Source organism: Poromitra crassiceps, assembly GCF_964638095.1.
Source record: "Poromitra crassiceps genome assembly, chromosome: 1".
Taxonomy (NCBI): domain Eukaryota; kingdom Metazoa; phylum Chordata; class Actinopteri; order Beryciformes; family Melamphaidae; genus Poromitra; species Poromitra crassiceps.
In genome coordinates, this window is record NC_139623.1 from 103,922,075 (window position 1) to 103,942,074 (window position 20,000).

A 20,000-nucleotide genomic window follows, 5' to 3' on the forward strand; every position below is an offset into this window, starting at 1 on the left:
CAGAGTTAGACTGGGGCTCTGCTGGGGGACATGGGGACACAGCACAGAGTTAGACTGGGGCTCTGCCGGGGGACATGATGAAACAGCACAGAGTTAGACTGGGGCCGGAAACAAAGAGCTAGAACGCCACTGATAGACATTCACTCATTTATTTGTTTATTTTTTAACAAAATAAGACTGTGGTTAAAGACACTAACCACAGAGTGGGTTTACTGTCTACAGTGTACTGGAATTTGGTCATTGAAAATGGAATAATTAGTGTTATTCTTTTGGTGTATGACAGTAAGGTCAGTGTTGCCTAACGTGAGTAACTCAGCACTGAAGCACATAACTGTAATCTGTGATATCTATAGCCCTCGTGCAGCTTCAAACTGATCTAACATTGAGTGGAAGATTTGTGGACTCATACAGTGTTATTCAGAAATTGGATATCCAAGTGACCTAATCATGTTTAATGCTAACAGTAGGCTAGGCTACCAAATCATTAGTATTGAGAAAATCAGCCTGCCTTGAAACAGTCTATCACATTTCCTTTCTTTGTTTATTCAGTGGTAGCACGTGTGATTACTGTAATCCTTGGGCTACATAATGCTTTCTCAGGGCTGATGGTTCAGTTTATGTCGCCAATGAGAGGGGGACTTACCCCCCCAGATTTCTGGCAAAACGGTATTCTATTTGATTTGAAAATTCTGCAGGCAAGATGGCCGCCTATAGTCCCTTATACACTAGTCTCTCCCCAGACTCAAATATTACGTTGAATCGCTGCGCTCCGCATACTACATAAATTAGTCTTCGAAAAATGGGCTGCGCCTCCCGTGTCGTCTGATCGCAAAGTCGTTACTGATTTGGGAGGACTGAATCCATCACTGGCATATCACTGGCCAAGTGAACGGTTCCCTCCCATAACCAGCCGGTGGAGGGAAAGTGTCCCAGACCCAGATAGAGCTCTGCAGCATGCAGTAACGTAGTGTATCAGTGTAAGAACTCTCACGGGTCTGGCGTTGAGACTACTTGTACCCTGACAGAATTCCTAGCCCATAAACTAACATAACTTGGCCAATAAGTATGTAACATACAAAATAAAACAAACAGTTATGTCTTCATTTGATGTAGAATGCAGAGGACATGTAACTGGTTTGTTAAACTCGCATTCCAGGAATATTGTAATTACCGCACTGCTCTAAATATAACGCAACTGGCTCGTGCCTCAGAGAGCCTGTTCATCCTGAAACCCACTCGCTTTTCGCCAGAACACACTCAATTTGAGGGTGGAACACGCCAGGATTGGCCAACGCCAACGCCAGTGTCCAGAACTGTCATCGACAGAGACGCTATGACCCACCTCCCAATCCCCTTTTCTTTTTTTTGCATGACAGTATCAACGTGGCTATATTATAAATATAGCCACGATATAGACGACTAACCAACGCTGATGGGTCCGTATGGAAACGGTTTTGCCCGAAATGGTTAAAAGTTATATCAATTTGGTCATTCAGTGGCGTTTTACTGCCACGTATGCAAACTAGAAATTAACGTGTCCAAAACAAAGGAACTCATTATGCAAACAAAATCAGGGGAAAGTAACAACATGGTCCCTATCGTGCTCAGTAACCAGCCTGTGGAAAAGGTCAAACAGTTCAAGTATCTGGGGACAATCTTTGACCAGAGCTTGACCTTTAATGAGAATACAGACTATATATACAAGAAAGCCAATCAGCGTCTGTTTTTAATCAGGAAGATGAGGAGTTTTGGTGTCAGCCAACACATTCTCCAAACGGCATACAGCAGTCTGGTCGAATCCGTCCTGTCTTTTAATATGACCGCCTGGTACGGCAACCTGAACGTAAAGAGCAAAAACAAACTTTCTAGAATAGTTAAAATAGCAAGTAAAATTGTTGGCAAAACACAAAAACAGCTTTCCAACATTTTTGAAAAGGCTGTTATCAGGAAAGGAAGGAAGATCAGTGGTGATGCCTCGCACCCACTGAACTCTGCATTCCAGCTGCTTCCATCCGGTCGTCGATTCAGGGTCCCAAGGGCCAACCGGAACATTTACAAAAACTCCTTTATCCCCTGTGCCATACGGTCATTAAATAAATGAATTGTCCTGTGTGCTGTCACTGCTGTGCTATTTAATATTTTAGGTAGGTAGGTATATGACTGGTATTTTAGATAGGTAGGAACTAGGAATCCATTTTAGTTAGGTGTTGTATTTGTAATGTTTTAGGTAGGTAGGTATATGACTGGTATCTTAGATAGGTAGGAAGCCATTTTTAGTTAGGTGTTTGTATTTGTAATCATATGCTTATTCTTTTATTCTATTCTAGTCTTAACTTGTACATGTGTGTTTTATGTTCTATGTCTTTACGTTTTATGGTGTGCTGACTGTGCACAATGTAAAGTATCATATCATATCGTAACATAACTAACTAGCCGCTAATATTAGCCACAGTAGGCGATTACCCATGATGTATTGCGCTGTTAAAGGGCTCGCGCTAAAAACGGGTCCATTGGAGTGAATGGAGATGTTGCAACTCTCCTATTATGGCACTGGCGTGAACTAACAGTAATGATCACATGAAGAAAATATTTTTCACATGAGTGGGGAAGGCGGGAATTGGCCGTGACGTAGGATGCAAACACATCTGGGCATTTTGAAGGGCAAAAAACCCCAGGTTTGAACCCATAGAGGGCACTTATGCAGCTGAAAATGATAAAGATCGATTGTAGAATATTATATATTTGGTCTCAAATGTGGAAATTTTGACCAGAATTCTTCACACACCACCCCAAAAGCCATATGTATTGGTTACAAGCTGAAAAAAAGTGTTTTGGGGTTAGTTACACTTTAAGCAAACACCTGATCATCGTCCATTATCATTATCATAGTCCATTGTCTTGCTACCACTAGCATCTTTAGCAAGAGCTTGGGTCATTAGAGGATGAAGTCAAGTGAGAGAGCTAGTCTGTCTGTCTCTCACTAAAGAAATATATATAATCAGGGGGACAGGGAGAAGATGGAGGATGAATAGAGGGGTTGGATGTATCATGAGCGTTCATTTAAGAAACAGAGATCATCCTTGCACTGGGTTGCAGTGGCTCATGGCCAGTGTCCCCCTGTATTTCATGCAGCACTTTCTATGTTGTTTGAAATCCAAGTTGTCTCCCTGAGCTCTGCCTCCTCCTCCCTGGGTCAGGCGGACCCCGGTGGCAGGGGAGGCGAGGAGACCTCTGCAGACAGTGCGGGTGTAACACATGTTAAGGGCTTGCCCAGGGGTGGAGGCGGGAATTGAACCCACGACCTCCCGCTTCCAAAGCGCGCATGCTAACTGCAACATCAAGAGAGCTAGCCTAGCGCCCTTGGCGGAGCTGGTTAACGGGTCTTTATACTGAGTCTAACCAACAACTCGCTGTCTCGCTACCACTCGGGACTCACAAGGACTCTGATTCACTCGGTTACACTCACCCCCATCAACTCACTCCACACCCACTGGGCATCTGGGTCACAGCACCGATACTGGGGAGTGAGTTTAACTCGCTAATCAGGAATCACAAGGACTCTGATTCACTCCGTTACACGGGGTTCCCATGATTTCACTTAGAGCTTCAGTCACTTTCACTTAAGAGAAAACTGCTTGGTCAGGCCCAGCGGACGGACTGCTCTCCCCCAATGCAGCTTTAATGAGGGGGATGAAACATGGATGAAGAAGCAGTTCATGACGGTGCCTCTGGAGGACTGAGGGCCATCTGGGACTTCCCCTCCCTCCTCTAAACTGCACCCATGCCCTCGCACACATTCCCCAGGGAGCCATCCAGGGCACTGCGCAATCTGCTTGTGTTCTCTGGACTAGCGCAGGGAGAGAGTGACAGAATATGCGATGACTATTTCCCATAGAAGCAGACAGTGCCAGGGTCAAGGCATCAGTGACCCTAACCCTATTTCCCATAGGAGCAGACAGTGCCAGGGTCAAGGCATCAGTGACCCTAACTGTAACTGACCGCCTACCTCCTATTGTGGCTTGAGTTTCTTTCCTTTTTTGTAATTTATATGTTCACCTTTTTTTAAGGAATTGTTATAGTTATTGGTGCCATTTATTGACTCGGAACAGCTCAACTGTGTATTTACCTGTGCATCCCACAAGATGGCAGACATTCTTGGTCAGTTGCCCATGCATATAATGTAATGTGATTAGGAAACCCTGTTTTCAAGGGGCAACAATATCACCACCTGTCTCAGGTAGCCTCATTAGGGTGCTGGCAGCAAACATGTAAGCAGAGCTTGAGAATCTCCCAACATAGTGCAAGGAAGACGAGATAAACCACTTGTAAATCCGCTGAGGTATGTCGAGTAGCAAATTACCTTTACTACAGGAGCTGTGTATGAGTTTTTCATTTAAGTTGATGGTGACGTTTATCTCGCTTTATTAGTGTGCCAATCAATGTGCGATGTCCGAGATGAATCTGCAAACCCTCGCTTAACAGCCTTGGCGAGCGGATTGAGGGCGAGCGGCATCAGCAGGCCGCTTTGTATTGTTTCTTGTATATGAATGTATTTTGTTTGTTTTATAAAAGGTGGTCTGGTGGGTGATTTATTGAAATGTATTGGTGTACTTGTTTGATGGCTCTTACTTCTTGTGGTATGTGTTTGAATGTATGTTGTAGTAAACTTTGTAGATGGCTTATTGAATTTAGCCGTCAGAATGTAAGCCTGACTGTTTCTCCCTGAATATTTGCACTTTATGTGCTTGCACTTTGATTTAGCGGATACATAGGCTATTTTACAGTTAATTTGTTTAATACATTTTGTATTTTAGTAGTTATTTCTAGCTTAATACATGGTGTATTTTTTATATTTTAACTTTTCACGCTGTCTACCACACGGTGCCTGATGCAACTGCCAATAAACCACTGTGGAGCATCAGTGGAGACTCTCTGCGTTCTGTTTACTCACACCAAGAGCTGTTACACTAACCCTGACTCCCTAAGAGCTGTTACACTAACCCTTACTCCCCTAAGAGCTGTTACACTAACCCTAACTCCATAAGAGCTGTTACACTAACCCTAACTCCCTAAGAGCTGTTACACTAACCCTAACTCCCTAGGAGCTGTTACACTAACCCTAGTCTCGCTGACCAGCCTCCTCTCCCTTCCGTCCGAGGAGTCTGGCGCTGCGGAAACAGGCTACTGGGATAAACCCTCCCCTGCTCTACAGCTGCTCTCCCATTGGAGCGACTGTTTTGGTGGCAGCCGGATGTCCGCTCCCGGCTTATTACAAACTCTGTCATTGGCTCCGACCATGTCAATCAGAGCGGCTTCCGCTCCCTCCTCCCTGTGTGTCGCTGTAAATAGTGCCCTGCCGCCTCAGTGAAAACAACAACGCTAACTAGCTAGCAAGCTAACAGAAACCTACACACTAGCTTGTTGCTACATGCTGAAAACGGTAAGTTGTATTGTTGGAAATTACTTTCCAAGGGCACTGCCGCTAAGCGCCGCCCATCGCAATCCCACTATGGAGACCTGCGACGCCAGACTCCTCGGACAGAAGGGAGAGGAGGCTGGCCAGCGAGACTACACTAACCCTAACTCCCTAATAGCTGTTACACTAACCCTAACTCCCTAAGAGCTGTTACACTAACCCTAACTCCCATAGGAGCAGACAGTACCAGGGTCAAGGCAATAAAGGCATCAGTGAAATTGTGACCTATTCCCATTGTTACATAGCCAGCATTGTTACATAAACCAGCACGTCACGTGAACGCACATTTCATTTCACGTGACCGGCTGGTTTACCAGGCTAATTGTTGCATCTACAGTGCTACACTCCTCTGATTTCTAGTTTCTTGCCATCCGCTCTCTCTCCTCCCTCTTTCAAAGCTGCTTGTCAAACATCTCCCCATGTATCTGTTCTCCACTCCCTCACTGTCTTCTTCTTCTTCCTCTCTCCATTTCATGTCCTTTGAGTTATGTGCGCTTTCATCCCACCTAATAACATCATACATCACCCAATCAGAGCAGGGAAGCCGTTCATTTCTTGTCCCCACAGATGCAAACGAGAGATGAGAGAGAGAGAGACGGACGGACGGAGAGAAAGATTGGACGATCACGGAGAAGAGGAGTGAGCAGAGGGACAGCAAGGGAACAGAGTGAGATGACACTGTCATTTCATTAAGAGTGATGGCTGTATGTGCTGGAGAAAAAGCACATTTAGGCAGAAATTCAATAGACAGCTCATGCAATATGGGGGTAATCAAAACGCCCATGCTTGGTGTCAGAGGTACTAAAAGTGATGTTTCACTTAGCAGAGCTAGCTCTAACTTGAAATCCTTCTGCTATAATGCCATTACACGATAAATTGTGATCCAGTATGGAAGTGTGCTTGTTGATGTGGCGCTCAAGCTTCCTCCAGCCAGTTGTGTTGCATTGCTGATGCATTAGAAATGTATAGACAATCCAGGCAGCAGCTCTTGTGGACTCTTGCCACCCTACTGCAAATATTGCAGTTTTGAACAATTACTGTATGGCCCAAAGTCATATACGGTAGTGTTTGTGTTTGGAGCGCTTTCTATAACAGGTCAGTGTGCCTTCATTTCATTTTAGACTTAACTTTGAGGTGGAAGAAGTATACTAGTCAGTAAGTATTCCTTCTTTTATATTGAGCTATAGGCTATGTGTCATTTGAGGAGCAGCTCAGGCAAATTCCTAATTCAAATCTCTATACAAGGTTGAACAATGAAAAAGTAGAATCTGAGGGTTTTTAGCAGGGCCGGATCTAGGGGGTGGCAGGGGTGGGCTATGCCCACCCAAAAATGAATCTTGCCCACCCAATTTTTTTTTTTTTTTTTTTTTTTTTTTTAAATCTCAGGCGACCCTTTTTGAATTCCAGGCGACCCCACTTAGGGTCGCGACCCGAAGGTTGGAGACTACTGGGTTAGTTAGTTTAGGGCACCTAACAGTTGTAGTTATAGCTTTAATTTGATTTGAGAAATAAGCTCATGCAATGAAAATAATGTTATGGAATTGATTATTTTAAACTATGGATGTTATTGTTATTTATTTTTTAGGGTAACGAAGTCAATCTGCTTTCAAAGTTTTAATTTCAGTTTGAGTTTGAATAAGAATAAAAGTCTTGTAAATATAGGTTTGAAGGCTAAATGGCAAATAGTTTTTAGCTATGGTTAAGTCTCACTGCACTAGTCTTTAATTTGATTTGAGAAATAAGGTCATCCAATGAAAATAACTGTTATGGAGTTGATTATTGAAATTATGGATGAAGGATGTTTTTAAGTTTTATGGCAAATCAATCTGCTTTCAAAGTTTTCTTTTCACTTTTAAGACTAAAAGTCTCGTGAATATAATAACAGTTTTGTAAATAGTTAGTTTGTTAGTTTGTATGTACATAGTTAGTTTGCAAATAGTTTTAATAATATGAGTTTTGTAAACGTTGGCCTGTCCCCTGAGTGAAAGTTCATACTTAGCTTACCCACAGCACAATGTGGACACCTAGTGGAACAGTTTAGTGTTAGAATATAATGCAACTTAATCCCCATCCCCAAACCGAGAACCTTTGGGCAACCTACCGCCAAAGATGTAACAGGCTAAAAACGGACCTGGTACCAGCTACTGTATGGCTTACTAGCTTGTCGGCAATAATGTTCCAAAGTTAGGCACATTTTTGGCAAGTTTCTTTTTTGGTATGGCTATTTTCATTGCCCCCCCAAAATTTTCAATTGCCCACCCAGTAACCTCACTCTAGATACGGGCCTGGTTTTTAGATTTGTGAAGCTAGTGCTAACAAGTGCCAATAGTGGTGTTTTGTGATCAGCGAGTTGTGTTTGACATTAACAGTCCTGATTTAAGCTTTGTTTAAATTACATTGAGTGAACTCTTAAAGGAGAATTTTGGTTTATTTGAACCTGGAGCCCTCTCCTCACAGTAATTATTATCTGACGACTCACCCAGTGTTCTCCGGTGCGATTTTGAGCCTCCTAGGCGTTGTTGTGAGCTAAATAGTATCCAAGCCAGTCCTTGAATGGCGCTGCATCGGAGCCACATGGCAGCGTGCTGTTACTCCATGTAAATAGACAGTTTTCTTCCCGTTTTCTACCCATATCGTCATATGATCCCTAAAGAAACATCAGAATGCTAATTCTGCAATATTTCACAAAATCTTTCGGTGAGCTAGTCTTCTGCTTGTAGACAGGACAGACACGCAAGAGAAATGAGCGCAGGAGCTGGGCTTCCGTACACAGGCCAGCCGGCAGGAAAGTCTCGCGTGACTTGACGAGAGTTGGTGACACAGACCCCGAATGAGGATATGAGATCCCTGGTAAACACTACTGGAAACAGCCCGGTGGTGATTAGCATTCTGATGTTTCTGTGCGTTTACTGCGGTGGTTGAATCCCTGATCGTGTCTGCCTGGGCTGGGCTAGCAGCTAAATTCTAACTTTGCTGAATGGATCGAACCAGGGATTTACCCCACCCTGACCACGCCCCCAGCCAGGCTGAGCCAGCTAACCCAGCATCTATGACGAGACACACACACACACACACACACACACACACACACACACACACACACACACACACTTCTGTCATCCTTGCAAGTATTATGGTGGCATTAGGGGTGGATATGTCCAGCAAACATGCCACATTGTCACCTGAGTAGCAGGTCCATACCGATGGTCCATACTCATAACACAGGGCAAGATGGCCCAACAGATTCTGAACATCTTGGACGTATTAAAGGTGGTGAAACACATAAGTAGGCTATAGTGGGGCAGATAGGCAAACCAATTGTGCATTTTATGACGAGAGCATGAAAGTTTTAGCATAATCTACATACCCCAAGGTTTTATTTCAGACATGGAGGCAAATTGTATCTGACTTCTGGTGACCTTGAGAGGTCATTGACCTCAGCATTGCATTTTCCCTGTTTTTTTGTCCCATCACTGTGCATTATAATCATGTAATGTTAACGTTATAGCTTTGCCAAAATTGAATTTTTTGTTCTAATAAAAGGTGCTTATACCATGGTCTGGGTGAATACTTGATTCTGATCGACTGTAGGGTGCGTGTCCATTAATTAGTGATAATGTACAGTGATAATGTACCTAGCTAAGTAGTTCCAGTCAAATGGTCTGTTCACCGTTCATATAAATGCACCAGGATCACGACAGAGCCCTTTGAGCTCTATACCACCGTTAAGGGTTAATATAGTCTCGCTGGCCAGCCTCCCCTCCCTTCCGTGAGAGGAGTCTGGCTGCAAGGAAACAGGCTGCTGGCATAAGCCTTCCCCTGCTCTACAGCTGCTCTCCCATTGGAGCGACTGTTTCAGTCGCTGCCGGATGTCTGCTCCCCGCTTATTACAAGCTCTGTCATTGGCTCCGACCATGTCAATCAGAGCGGCTTCCGCTCCCTCCTCCCTGTGTGTCGCTGTAAATAGTCCCCCACAGTGAAAACAACAACTAGCTTGCAAGCTAACGGCAGAAACCTACACGCTAGCTCGCTGCTACACTGAAAATGGCAAGTTGGATTGTTCGAAAATATTTTCCAAGGGCACTGCCGCTAAGTGCCGCCCATCACAATTCCAGAATGGTGACTAGCGCTGCCAGACTCCTCTCATGGAAGGGAGGGTCTTTATCAGCGATACAAATCAAATCGAAGAGGAAAAAGATGAGATCAACACAAACAAAACAACGAAATGGACAGTTAACAGCAACACACTGAGAGACTTCCTTGTACAAAACATAGGCTACCTGGACTCCAACATAGAAAGCTTCAGATGGTTTCAGTCTCCTCCGAGCGCAGCGCACCACTTACGTCTTAAGACCTGCAGACGTTAACATAATTCCCTGGAATGCGAGTTTAACGAGCCAGTTACATGGCATTGCATTCTTAGACATTGCCGTTTGCTTTATTTTGTATGTTACATACAATTGGCAAAATTATTAGTTTGGTTATGGGCTAGAAATTCTGCCAGGTACAGGCACTAAGCGGCCATTTTCTCCAATGATAACCTTGAGCAGCCGAGGCTACTATTTTGTCTCGCCGGTTCTCAACTCATATCCAAGGTTATGAAAACTAGATTTTGATTGCAAAATGCATGAAAATATAAATGGTCTTGTTTTGTTTCTTTGGCAAGTGGTATAAGCGGGTTGCACTTCCTACATTATCAGAAATTAATGGACGACGCGGAGGCGTGAACCGTCCGAGGCGAAGGCGACTCCGCGAAGTCGTGTTGGTCGTGCATTAACCCTTACATATTTGCTGCCAGCTGCCTCAGCCATGGCCCCACAAAATTCTGCTTGGAGCAGCATTTGGTAGCCTATGTGTTTATTTCCAGGTATGCTGTATTATATAGAATTAACATTACATGACTGTCAAAGCTTCTATTCTGACAGCTACATTAGTAAAAATGTAGAAGACAGAATACGAGGGATCAGCTGAGCAGCATTTTGGTAACAAACCGCGTCACTGGATGGCAACGACAATGGAACCCTATGGAGCCTGAGTTTGAGCGTCTGACTCTAGCCGGCTGACTGTGTTTACAATTTCAAAACGGCGACAGTTCACACAACTTTAACACGACATGCATAATTATAGCTACATCAAACTCTTGAGCTAGTTCTGCTCTCACTCAGAATGTCAAAATATAAGCGATGTGATGTAGGCTATACGAGGGATCAGCCGAGCAGCATTTTGCTAAACAAACCGCGTCACTGGGTGGCAACGGCAATGGAACCCTATGGAGCCCAAGTGGCGCGAGGCGTGAGTGTCTGACTCTAGCTGGCTAACTCTGTTTACATTTTAAAAACTGCGACAGTTCACACAACTTTAACACGACATGCATAATATTATACATAGGCTAACTCTTGAGCTAATTCTGCTCTCACTCAGAATGTCAAAATATAAGCAATGTCATGTAGCCTAGGCCTATAGTTTTTGAGATATTAACGTTTGTTTGGCACAACCGGGCACAACTCATAGCCTAGGCTACTAGTTAACTGTCGCGGGGTTACGCATTGTTGGGTGGCAGTGACATCACGCTGATTCGTCCTATTACTATAGGCTACAGTAATTATGTGGCAAACATGAGCGAACATGCAGAGCTAGCGTGCTTGTTTGCATTTTTCACCTGAACCCATCACGTCCTCCAAAGAGGGTGTTTAATGAAGTTTCACACACTAAACATGATTGAATTTACTATTGCTGCATACAAAATTAGAAAAAATATAAATAACGTAATACACTTACAATGTTTATGTTGTTCTTGTCGAGCAATACAGGATATTGCCTCATGCCTGCCTCAGCTAGTTTAGTCTCTTTTTTACATCCATGAGTTTAGTGAGATGATTGAGTTCACTTCGTCAATCGGCCTCTAGAGGGCGTTTTTGACAGATGCTGTTTTTCCCATTGATTTTTCCCCATACAAGGGCACACGGTTGGTCATGGTCTGATGCGCATCATGTGACACATGTGTCATGTCTGTAGGCTACAGACAAGTGAAACTTAACATCCCACAATAGTTCACTTCAGCTTGGGGATTTGTAACTCGTCTTCGCTGCCCTACAGACTCGGTAGGTGAAGTCATCAGAGTGGAATTAATTAGGTAGCGTTATTTTAACCGTGTGGCGTGCTTCAGTCACAGTGCAGCTAGCCTCAACGCGAGACTCATCAGTCAGTCATTCTTCCTGATGAGTCTGGCGTTGAGGCTACAGACAGTGTAGCATGCATAGAGTTGAACACAGCCGTAGGTCTGTGAACAAGCATCCTTCACAGACCCACTGGCTGACAACATTTTGTCGTTTGATTGTCACCTGTTAAATGTGTTGATTGATTACAATCATTGTCCTACCAAGATGCTTAACACTACATTATTCTTGGAATTTACTCAGTAAACGCTTGATGTAGCAGGATGACAGATTTTGTCATCATGCTACATCAAGGGTTTACTCCAAGAATAATGATGTGCACGGCATTGACCTACCTACCTATTAGTAGCCTATAGCCTACTGTTGGATAATCTTGGTAGGACAGTGATTGTAATCAACACATTTAACAGGTGATTCCAATCAAATGACAAAAACAGCCAATGAGCTGTGTATTGTAAAGCGCCATATTGGTAGGAAATGCATTGTGTGGGAACGCCCACAAAATGTTATACTGGCACACAAGTGGGGTAAAAAAACAACCACATATCAATGGGCTGACTCACAAAGGATGGTGCTGCGGCTCTACACTACAGGATTGGGGATTCTATTGCAGGTACATAGACGTTTGTTCAGATGTGCGTTTACTGCGGTGATTGTGTCTGCCTGGGCTGAGCTAGCAGCTAAATGCTAATTATGCTGAATGGGGAGAACAGGGGGATTTACCCCACCCTGACCACGCCCCCAGCCAGCTACCCCAGTGTCTATGATGACACACAAGGCTTGTTTGAGATGAGCAAGTTCTGCGCAGATTCGACCAGCGCCTTGCTTGCCCCACCGTTGCATGATGGTTAGAAAAGTTGTCCGACTTGCTCCGCCTGCCCGACTGCGTGAGCTACTGGACTCTCGTGAGAGCGAGGCGGGCGCAGATTTGGAGCGAGGTGCCGCAGTTGCTCCCCACCAACTGCGCCTAACTGCACAGCGCAGAGGATGACGAGAAACACATCAAGTTGAGCGCCCATTAGTTCAACACAGGTGCATCACAAACCCACAGTGACATGTAGAAACTTAAATTTTATATATATTCCAAGCTGTCACTCTATATTTTACATAAATACCACCTGTAATGCCTACATTAAAAATAAAATAAGTAATCTGAAGGGCTGGGTCATTTGAGCAGTGAGTGTGGGTGGCGCTATTGATGCATGTTTTAATTTGTTTACAAACCGCTGTTAAACAAAACTGTAGAAGAAGAAAAGCAGCAGTGAGCGTGCAGTCTGGGGTGTTCCACTTGTTGATGCCTCGCCTGACTGCGCTCGGCTGCTTTCCAGGCAAGGCAGCAGTCAACTCAAACGAGCCTACAGACTCTCTCTATTCACCTTATGCAGCCCCGCCCACTTGAACCATTGTATCACGACTTCCTGTTCAAAACGCCGGATGTTTTACGTGCTCAAACTAGTCTGACTCACCTGGGGTCTCATCTATCAAACCTTGCATAGAATCCCTACTAAGGATTCCTACGACTGTTGAAAAGAATGACTAATGGTTAGTCAACCGATCAGTGACTGTGCGCACACCTGCACGCAATTCCCCATTACCAGCAGCTGCCACAGTGATTATGCACGGGATCTGCCCCATATCCCGTCCCCTGCACGCTCAAATCCAACCAATGGTCAATGCAAATCACCACATGAAGTTTAAGCGCATATAAATGAGCCTGATTATCAATTCAAAAGAAAAAAGAAGTGTGGTAACATGTTGCTGGCTGCGGTGAATGCAGTGAACGCAACAGAGGAAGAAAGGAAATAAAAGTGGTCTGATTTAAAGATGGAGGTAAAAAAAAAGAGGGGATTTGGTGCGATAATCAGAATGTCGTGTCAAAAAGGCAGGGTAAACACAGGTGCAAGCAAAATAGTAATGAGCGTTTCCAACTTCCAATCATGGAAGTTTGAAACTCTCATTATTGTTTTGCTTGCACCTGGACTCTGGTCCAAGACAACTAGCTGATTCTCATCAAACTTTTTTCTTTTAAAAGAAAAACCGCTCACTTTTTGGAGCAACTAGGCTTCCAATATAATAAGGTTGCCCCATGCGACCCTACTTGTGACTTCAAAGTGCAGAAATGAGACGAGTCTAATACCTGATACAGATTTCCTAAAGGATTTTGGCTAGGCCATTGGAGGGCTCTTAATTGTGTAGTGTTGACATGCAACATCTAAGAGCCTGAGGGTTATAAGCCAGGGTTAGTGTCCAAGGCACAGCAGCCTTTGAGGCAAGCCAAGTTTTTCATTCTAAAACAAGCCCTGTAGATAATACACAATGCAGTGTGACAGTGTCTGGACAGCAGTCTACCTCTGGCTGGATTAGCAAGCAGAGCTGTTTACATGAGCAGAAAGCCTGTGTTGATGCATAGGGTGCATAGTGTGCAGATAACCTGTACTGCTCCTCGGGGGTAAACAGAAGTTGATAACTTGGTAGGGTGGAATGCTAGAGACTCAAAGGCCATGTTTAGTAACCTGACATACGAGATGGTTTTGTTTGTTACACAGAACCATCTGGGAAGTCATCCTTAGAAACTGCTTGGAAACGGGCAGGCACTTTAAAAAATACTTATGTACCATCTGTCTACAGTATCATCATGGGCTAACTTCAACCAATCAGATCAACAAACCATATGACGTAGTAGGACAGTGCCGAAGAGGAAAGACAACAACAAGCCGACAGCCGCAGTCTTTGAAAACTATGTAGTTTGTCGGTAGACAATTCTTGTCGTAAGGAAAATTTGTGCATACAAGACACTCTTATTATTATTTATTTTTTCTGATTTTCCCCCAATTCTCTCCCCAATTGCATTTGGCCAATTTCCCCCCTGCTGCCCCGGTTGCTGCTCCTCCCTCTGCCGATCTGGGGAGAGCCGTAGACTACAGCACTATGCTTCCTCCGACACATGCGCAGTTGCCAGCCGCTTTTCACCTGACAGCGGGGAGCTTCACCGGCAGGATGTAGTACATGGGAGGATCACAAAATACTTATAATCTTTAAAAGATAGTCTCCAGTTCACCTTGTTGTGAACCAACAGTCCCTTCTCGCTGTCCACTCACACCTAAACCACACCCGTAGCTGGGACTCACTAAAACACCTGCCCTAATATACCCAGGGCAACACCTGCCCTGGGTATATACTGTATTAGGCCCTAATATATACCCAGGGCAACACCTGCCCTGGGTATATATTAGGTCCTAATATATACCCAGGGCACTAAACATGTTACCAATTAGGGTAGGCTATACTTGGCATCAATGAAGGACGGTATACGTACTATAGAGAACCATCTGCAGCAAATCACAAGTTGGGACGTGGAGTGAGTCAACAGTACATGAAGTTCACCTTCACTTTGGCAGGGCTCAGTGCCAAACGCATTTCATAGCACAACATATCTAACACTGAATCTGATGTTTCATGTGAGGCATCATATAATGTACCAACACAAGGTCTCACAAAGGAACAGAGAGGAACAGTTGGCGTATGCACTGGATGTGCCTGCCTTGCCTTATATAAAATGCATAACCATGTAGTCAGTCAGCCCCTGGTGATTTGCCGTCAGCATCCATGTGACATGGTGATATGACAGACTTTGGGGGTGAAAAGAAGAAGCCTTGATCCAAGAGCCCCTGCATGAAAGTGAGAATGTCCACAGTAGAAGCTTGGAGGCATTTTCCCTTTCATACCAGTTCTTGCCATTTGAATTAGCCTGGTCCCCGGAAATGTGATGAAATGAGCATGCATCTTGAAATGCAAATATATGCTCCATGTCCAGAAATTTGAAAAATATATTTTCTCACAACAAAAGCACTATCTGAATTAAACATGACTGGAAAAAGGCAGTCCATTAAAATAGTGTGGAGGAAAGTAAGATTCTTACAGTCAGAGTGGTGCGGTGGATGGGCAAATGTGTTTACCTTCAACTTTGATGACCAGAGTTCAGGGTTCTTATCTAACCCTAACCAAATAATTTTACTTTTTTTTTTTTTTTTTTTACTTTTACCAAAGTTTTATTCGTATAAACCTAACTGTGTAACCTTAAACCTAACCTGAACCAAAGTTGTTTTACTTGCCTAGCTAACGTTTACATGTGACAAACAGGTCAAAATTACGTGTCCAATTTATGATATGGTGACATAATCTAACTTGAAGCTGCCAGATGGTTTGTTAACCATCTGGGAACCGTTTCAAATGGCACTTTAAAAAAAAAACCTGGCAGGTGATTGGATGAACCATCTGTCTATCACAGGCTCGCTTCTCACTGTTGTTGTCACACAATGCTAATAGAGGGTATGCACACCCACTGGAACACGCCCCCTCAATCAGGAACGAGTGTCAAAATGAGTGTCAAGTTCCTCCCTGAGCAGCAGGCAAGGCCGGATTAACCATAGGGCAACCGGGGCAGGTGCCCCGGGGCCCTCGGGGTGAAGGGGCCCTCCAAAAAAAATTTTTTTGTTTGTTTGTTTCGTTGGGCTCATGTTGGGCTCCACAGAACTATGACACAAATCTAAGACCAATCAGGACAAATAAAATGTGTTTCCAAGAAGATTAAGTCTGATGATTTAGTCTCATTGGATGCCTGTGGGCAAGTGGTGACCAGGGGTGCGGGAAGTGGGGGTGCTTGTGGTGCTGCGGCACCCTCTGCTGTTTTGTATTGGAAATGTAATGTAAATTATTTTTTCATCATTGTAAAGCCACAGCACAGTGAAGAGGATATTAATGTGAAGATTAGCCTCTTCCTTTTGCTCTCAGAGTGCATCAGATTCATGCATTTTACTTTAAAATGTACAAAATTTCTTTGTCCAGGGCGGGCACAGCCCCCCCTAGAAACCCCCCAGTCAGGCTAATATCTTTAACCTGCTGGTGCTACCTCTTTGCAAAGCCTAGAATCGCCTATGAGTGAGTGAGAAACTGAATCTCAGAAACGGAATAATAACATAACAGTATAATACTAATGTTAATTTAAAATGAGATATTCCTCTAAATATGGCGAAAAAACATCCAAACATCTGGACGATGGGTAGGGGGGCCCCTGGGAGCTTCAGTGCCCCGGGGCCCCTGGGGGTGTTAATCTGGCTCTGGCAGCATGGTGTCAGTTATCTAGGCTGATTACTGCATTCAAGCTCAGTCTTGCTGTGACTCAGTGGGCGTGACCCCACAGTGACTTCTGCCTCTGTGACATCACATGCATACCCTCTATTGGATTCAAACCAATAGAGACACTGCGTAACGCGTCATCATTCAGAAACCACGCCAAAGACGGGGGAAAACAGAAAGCCCCCCTCCAATCCTGGCGTTCTCCTATGTCACGTGCATGGTTGCGTGTTGCACAAAAGATCGTATATACGGAAGATGAACACTCCAACTTACTTCCTTGACAGCTAGATCCACATTTTTCTTCTCGCCAATTCTCAATGGCTTCCTTGTTTTGCTCAGGAGTACAAAAAAACTTTAACTGGCGATTTTTTACATTTGTTGTGTGCGCAGCCCACCACACAACAGCTTTTAGCTGTGTTTAATTCAAGGAAAATGACGCTGGTGTGTGGAAATGAACGGAGCGTTTCCCCCGTGATGGGCATGGCCTATTACATGCAGTGTCTCTATAGGTTGGAGCATGGAAAGATGGATTTGTCTGATCTCGCGTGAATCCAGCTGCCTCGCAAGGTTAGACATAATCCTCATGCTCACAAAAGCTTTCAGGAAACGTTATGAGCCTGTGCTGCCTCAGAGATACTGATAATACACAATATTATACTGCTATATACTATACGCTCAGTATAGTTCCAATTAATTTAGGTGAAGAACACTTCACTAGCCAATCATTTTAATATTTAATTTATGGCCTGAGATACATACATTTTCCTTGGGTCTGTGCCAACAACTCCTCGGATAATGAGACACACTGGGATCCCTGTGCAAAAGATGTAACACTTAATGGAAATCTTGCCAATGTACCACACTAGACAGGGTATATACTGTAACAGGGTATATACTCCAAGTGTTTGTTGTAGCTACAACAAACACTTATATACCCTGTTACAGTATATACCCTGTCTAGTGTGGTACAGTATATACCCTGTCTAGTGTGTTACAGTATACTGTATACCCTGTACCCTGTGTAGTGTGGGTTCATTACAGTATATATACCCTGTGTAGTGTGGGTTCATTACAGTATATACAGTATACCCTGTCTAGTGTGGGTTCATTGTGGAGTGTCTGCAGAAAGTGGTGCGTTTGTCCTGGAAGGAACAGTGAACAGCGCATGTTGTCTTTCAGGGTGAACAGATCTAGCGCTGCCTTGCTGAACTTTGCCTATAGGGGGGCCCAACCGCATCTGTAACCTGGACCGTGCTGGGTGTTTCCCATGGAGAGGAGGTCCGTGCCTGGATTCATCACCCCTGGAGAGGAGGTCCGTGCCTGGATTCATCACCCCTGGAGAGGAGGTCCGTGCCTGGATTCATCACCCCTGGAGAGGAGGTCCGTGCCTGGATTCATCACCCCTGGAGAGGAGGTCCGTGCCTGGATTCATCCCACCCCTGGAGAGGAGGTCCGTGCCTGGATTCATCACCCCTGGAGAGGAGGTCCGTGCCTGGATTCATCACCCCTGGAGGGGAGGTCCGTGCCTGGATTCATCACCCCTGGAGAGGAGGTCCGTGCCTGGATTCATCACCCCTGGAGGGGAGGTCCGTGCCTGGATTCATCACCCCTGGGGCACGTGCGGCCATGAGGGACAGAAAACGTTTGCTGATCCAGGTCAGTAGAGTGTGGGTCACAGTGCTCCCTGTCTGTTTATATACATCAGCACACAGGTGTTGTCAGAGCAGCCTACGATATGTTGACTCATCAACAGGCTCATTTCCAAGCCACCTCTCTGCACATTGAACCACCACATCATTTACACTTGTCAAATGATAAAGCAAGTGTAGGGGGCCTTAGAATATATGGTACTGTACTAAGTAAGCTAAATTCAATTTAGAAAAAGCTCAATAATGCTTGAATTATACTTTAAAGCCAACTTATTTCTTTAAGCATTGCATGTTTTCTTTTTCTTCCGTGTGTGTGTGTGTGTGTGTGTGTGTGTGTGTGTGTGTGTGTGTGTGTGTGTGTGTGTGTGTGTGTGTGTGTGTGTGTGTGTGTGTGTGTGTGTGTGTGTGTGTGTGTGTGTGTGTGTGTGTGTGTGTGTGTGTGTGTGTGTGTGTGAGAGACAATGCCCAGATTCAAATTCCAACAAGTACATCTTTAAAGGGGGTGGTTTAGTGGCCTAAGGCAGTGGTTCCCAATAGGGGTGTCACAATATATTGTCCCACGAAATTTCGCGATAGTAAAACGTCACGATATGTATCGTTGAGATGAAATCTCATATCGCGATTTTTTTTTTTATATATATATATTTTTTTTTTTCAAAAATAGACTAAGAAACGTCTTTGTTTGTTGAAGTTCAATGTGTGGAAAGTAGTTCAGTTGAACAAGTCTCTGAAGAGACACATGAGAAGTTATACAGGAGAGAAACCATTCAATTGAGTTTCTGGCAAAACTGTTTACTTGACAGGAAAAACTGAAGATGCATAAAAAATAGACTAAGAAAAGTCTTGTTGTTTGAGTTTGAAGAAAAACTGAAGATGCATAATGAGAATTTATACTGCTGAGAAACCTTTTAGTTCAAAGTAAATCTAAGTGACGGTGTAACTCATTCTATTTCAAGATAAGCCTTATCTCCAATCTCATGTTTTTTCTAGTTGTTATTGTAATAACAATTTCCCACAACAGCATGTTTTGTATTTGTGCATTTCAAATAAAATACTACTTTTCCAGTCATATATTGTCATTATTCAAGTTTAAAAAAATATTGGTAAAATCGTATCGTATCGTATCGTTATCGTGAACCCAGTATCGTGATACGTATCGTATCGTGAACCGAGTGTATCGTGACACCCCTAGTTCCCAACCACCGGGCCGCAACGCATTTGGTACCGGGCCGTGAGGCCGGTCCAATTTTTTTTTTTTTATAAACATAGGCTATAATATTAGAGGCTGTGTGTGATAGTTGAAACATAGTTTCAAGTTTACGTTTATTTATGTTTGTAGTTGAAACAAAAACATAAATACTGTATAGGCTACATACAGTACAACACAAAAGGCTGTTATTTACCCTTTGTCGCCACCTGGTGAGTAAATATATATGTAACTAAAACCATTAAAATTGACAACCGGTCCGCAACTTTTTTTTCCATGTATCTACCGGTCCTTGGCACAAAAAAGGTTGGGAACCCTGGCCTAAGGCATTGGTTCCCAAACTGTGGCCCGCGTGG

At 44.0% G+C, this 20,000-nt stretch overlaps 1 protein-coding gene across 1 annotated transcript in view; it reads right to left on the reverse strand.

Moving 5' to 3' along the window:
* Positions 1–20,000, reverse strand: part of fgf11b (fibroblast growth factor 11b) — a gene marked incomplete at both ends in the record, with an annotated part of 63,815 nt that overhangs the window by 25,561 nt on the left and 18,254 nt on the right. The gene's annotated exons all lie outside the window — the stretch shown is intronic.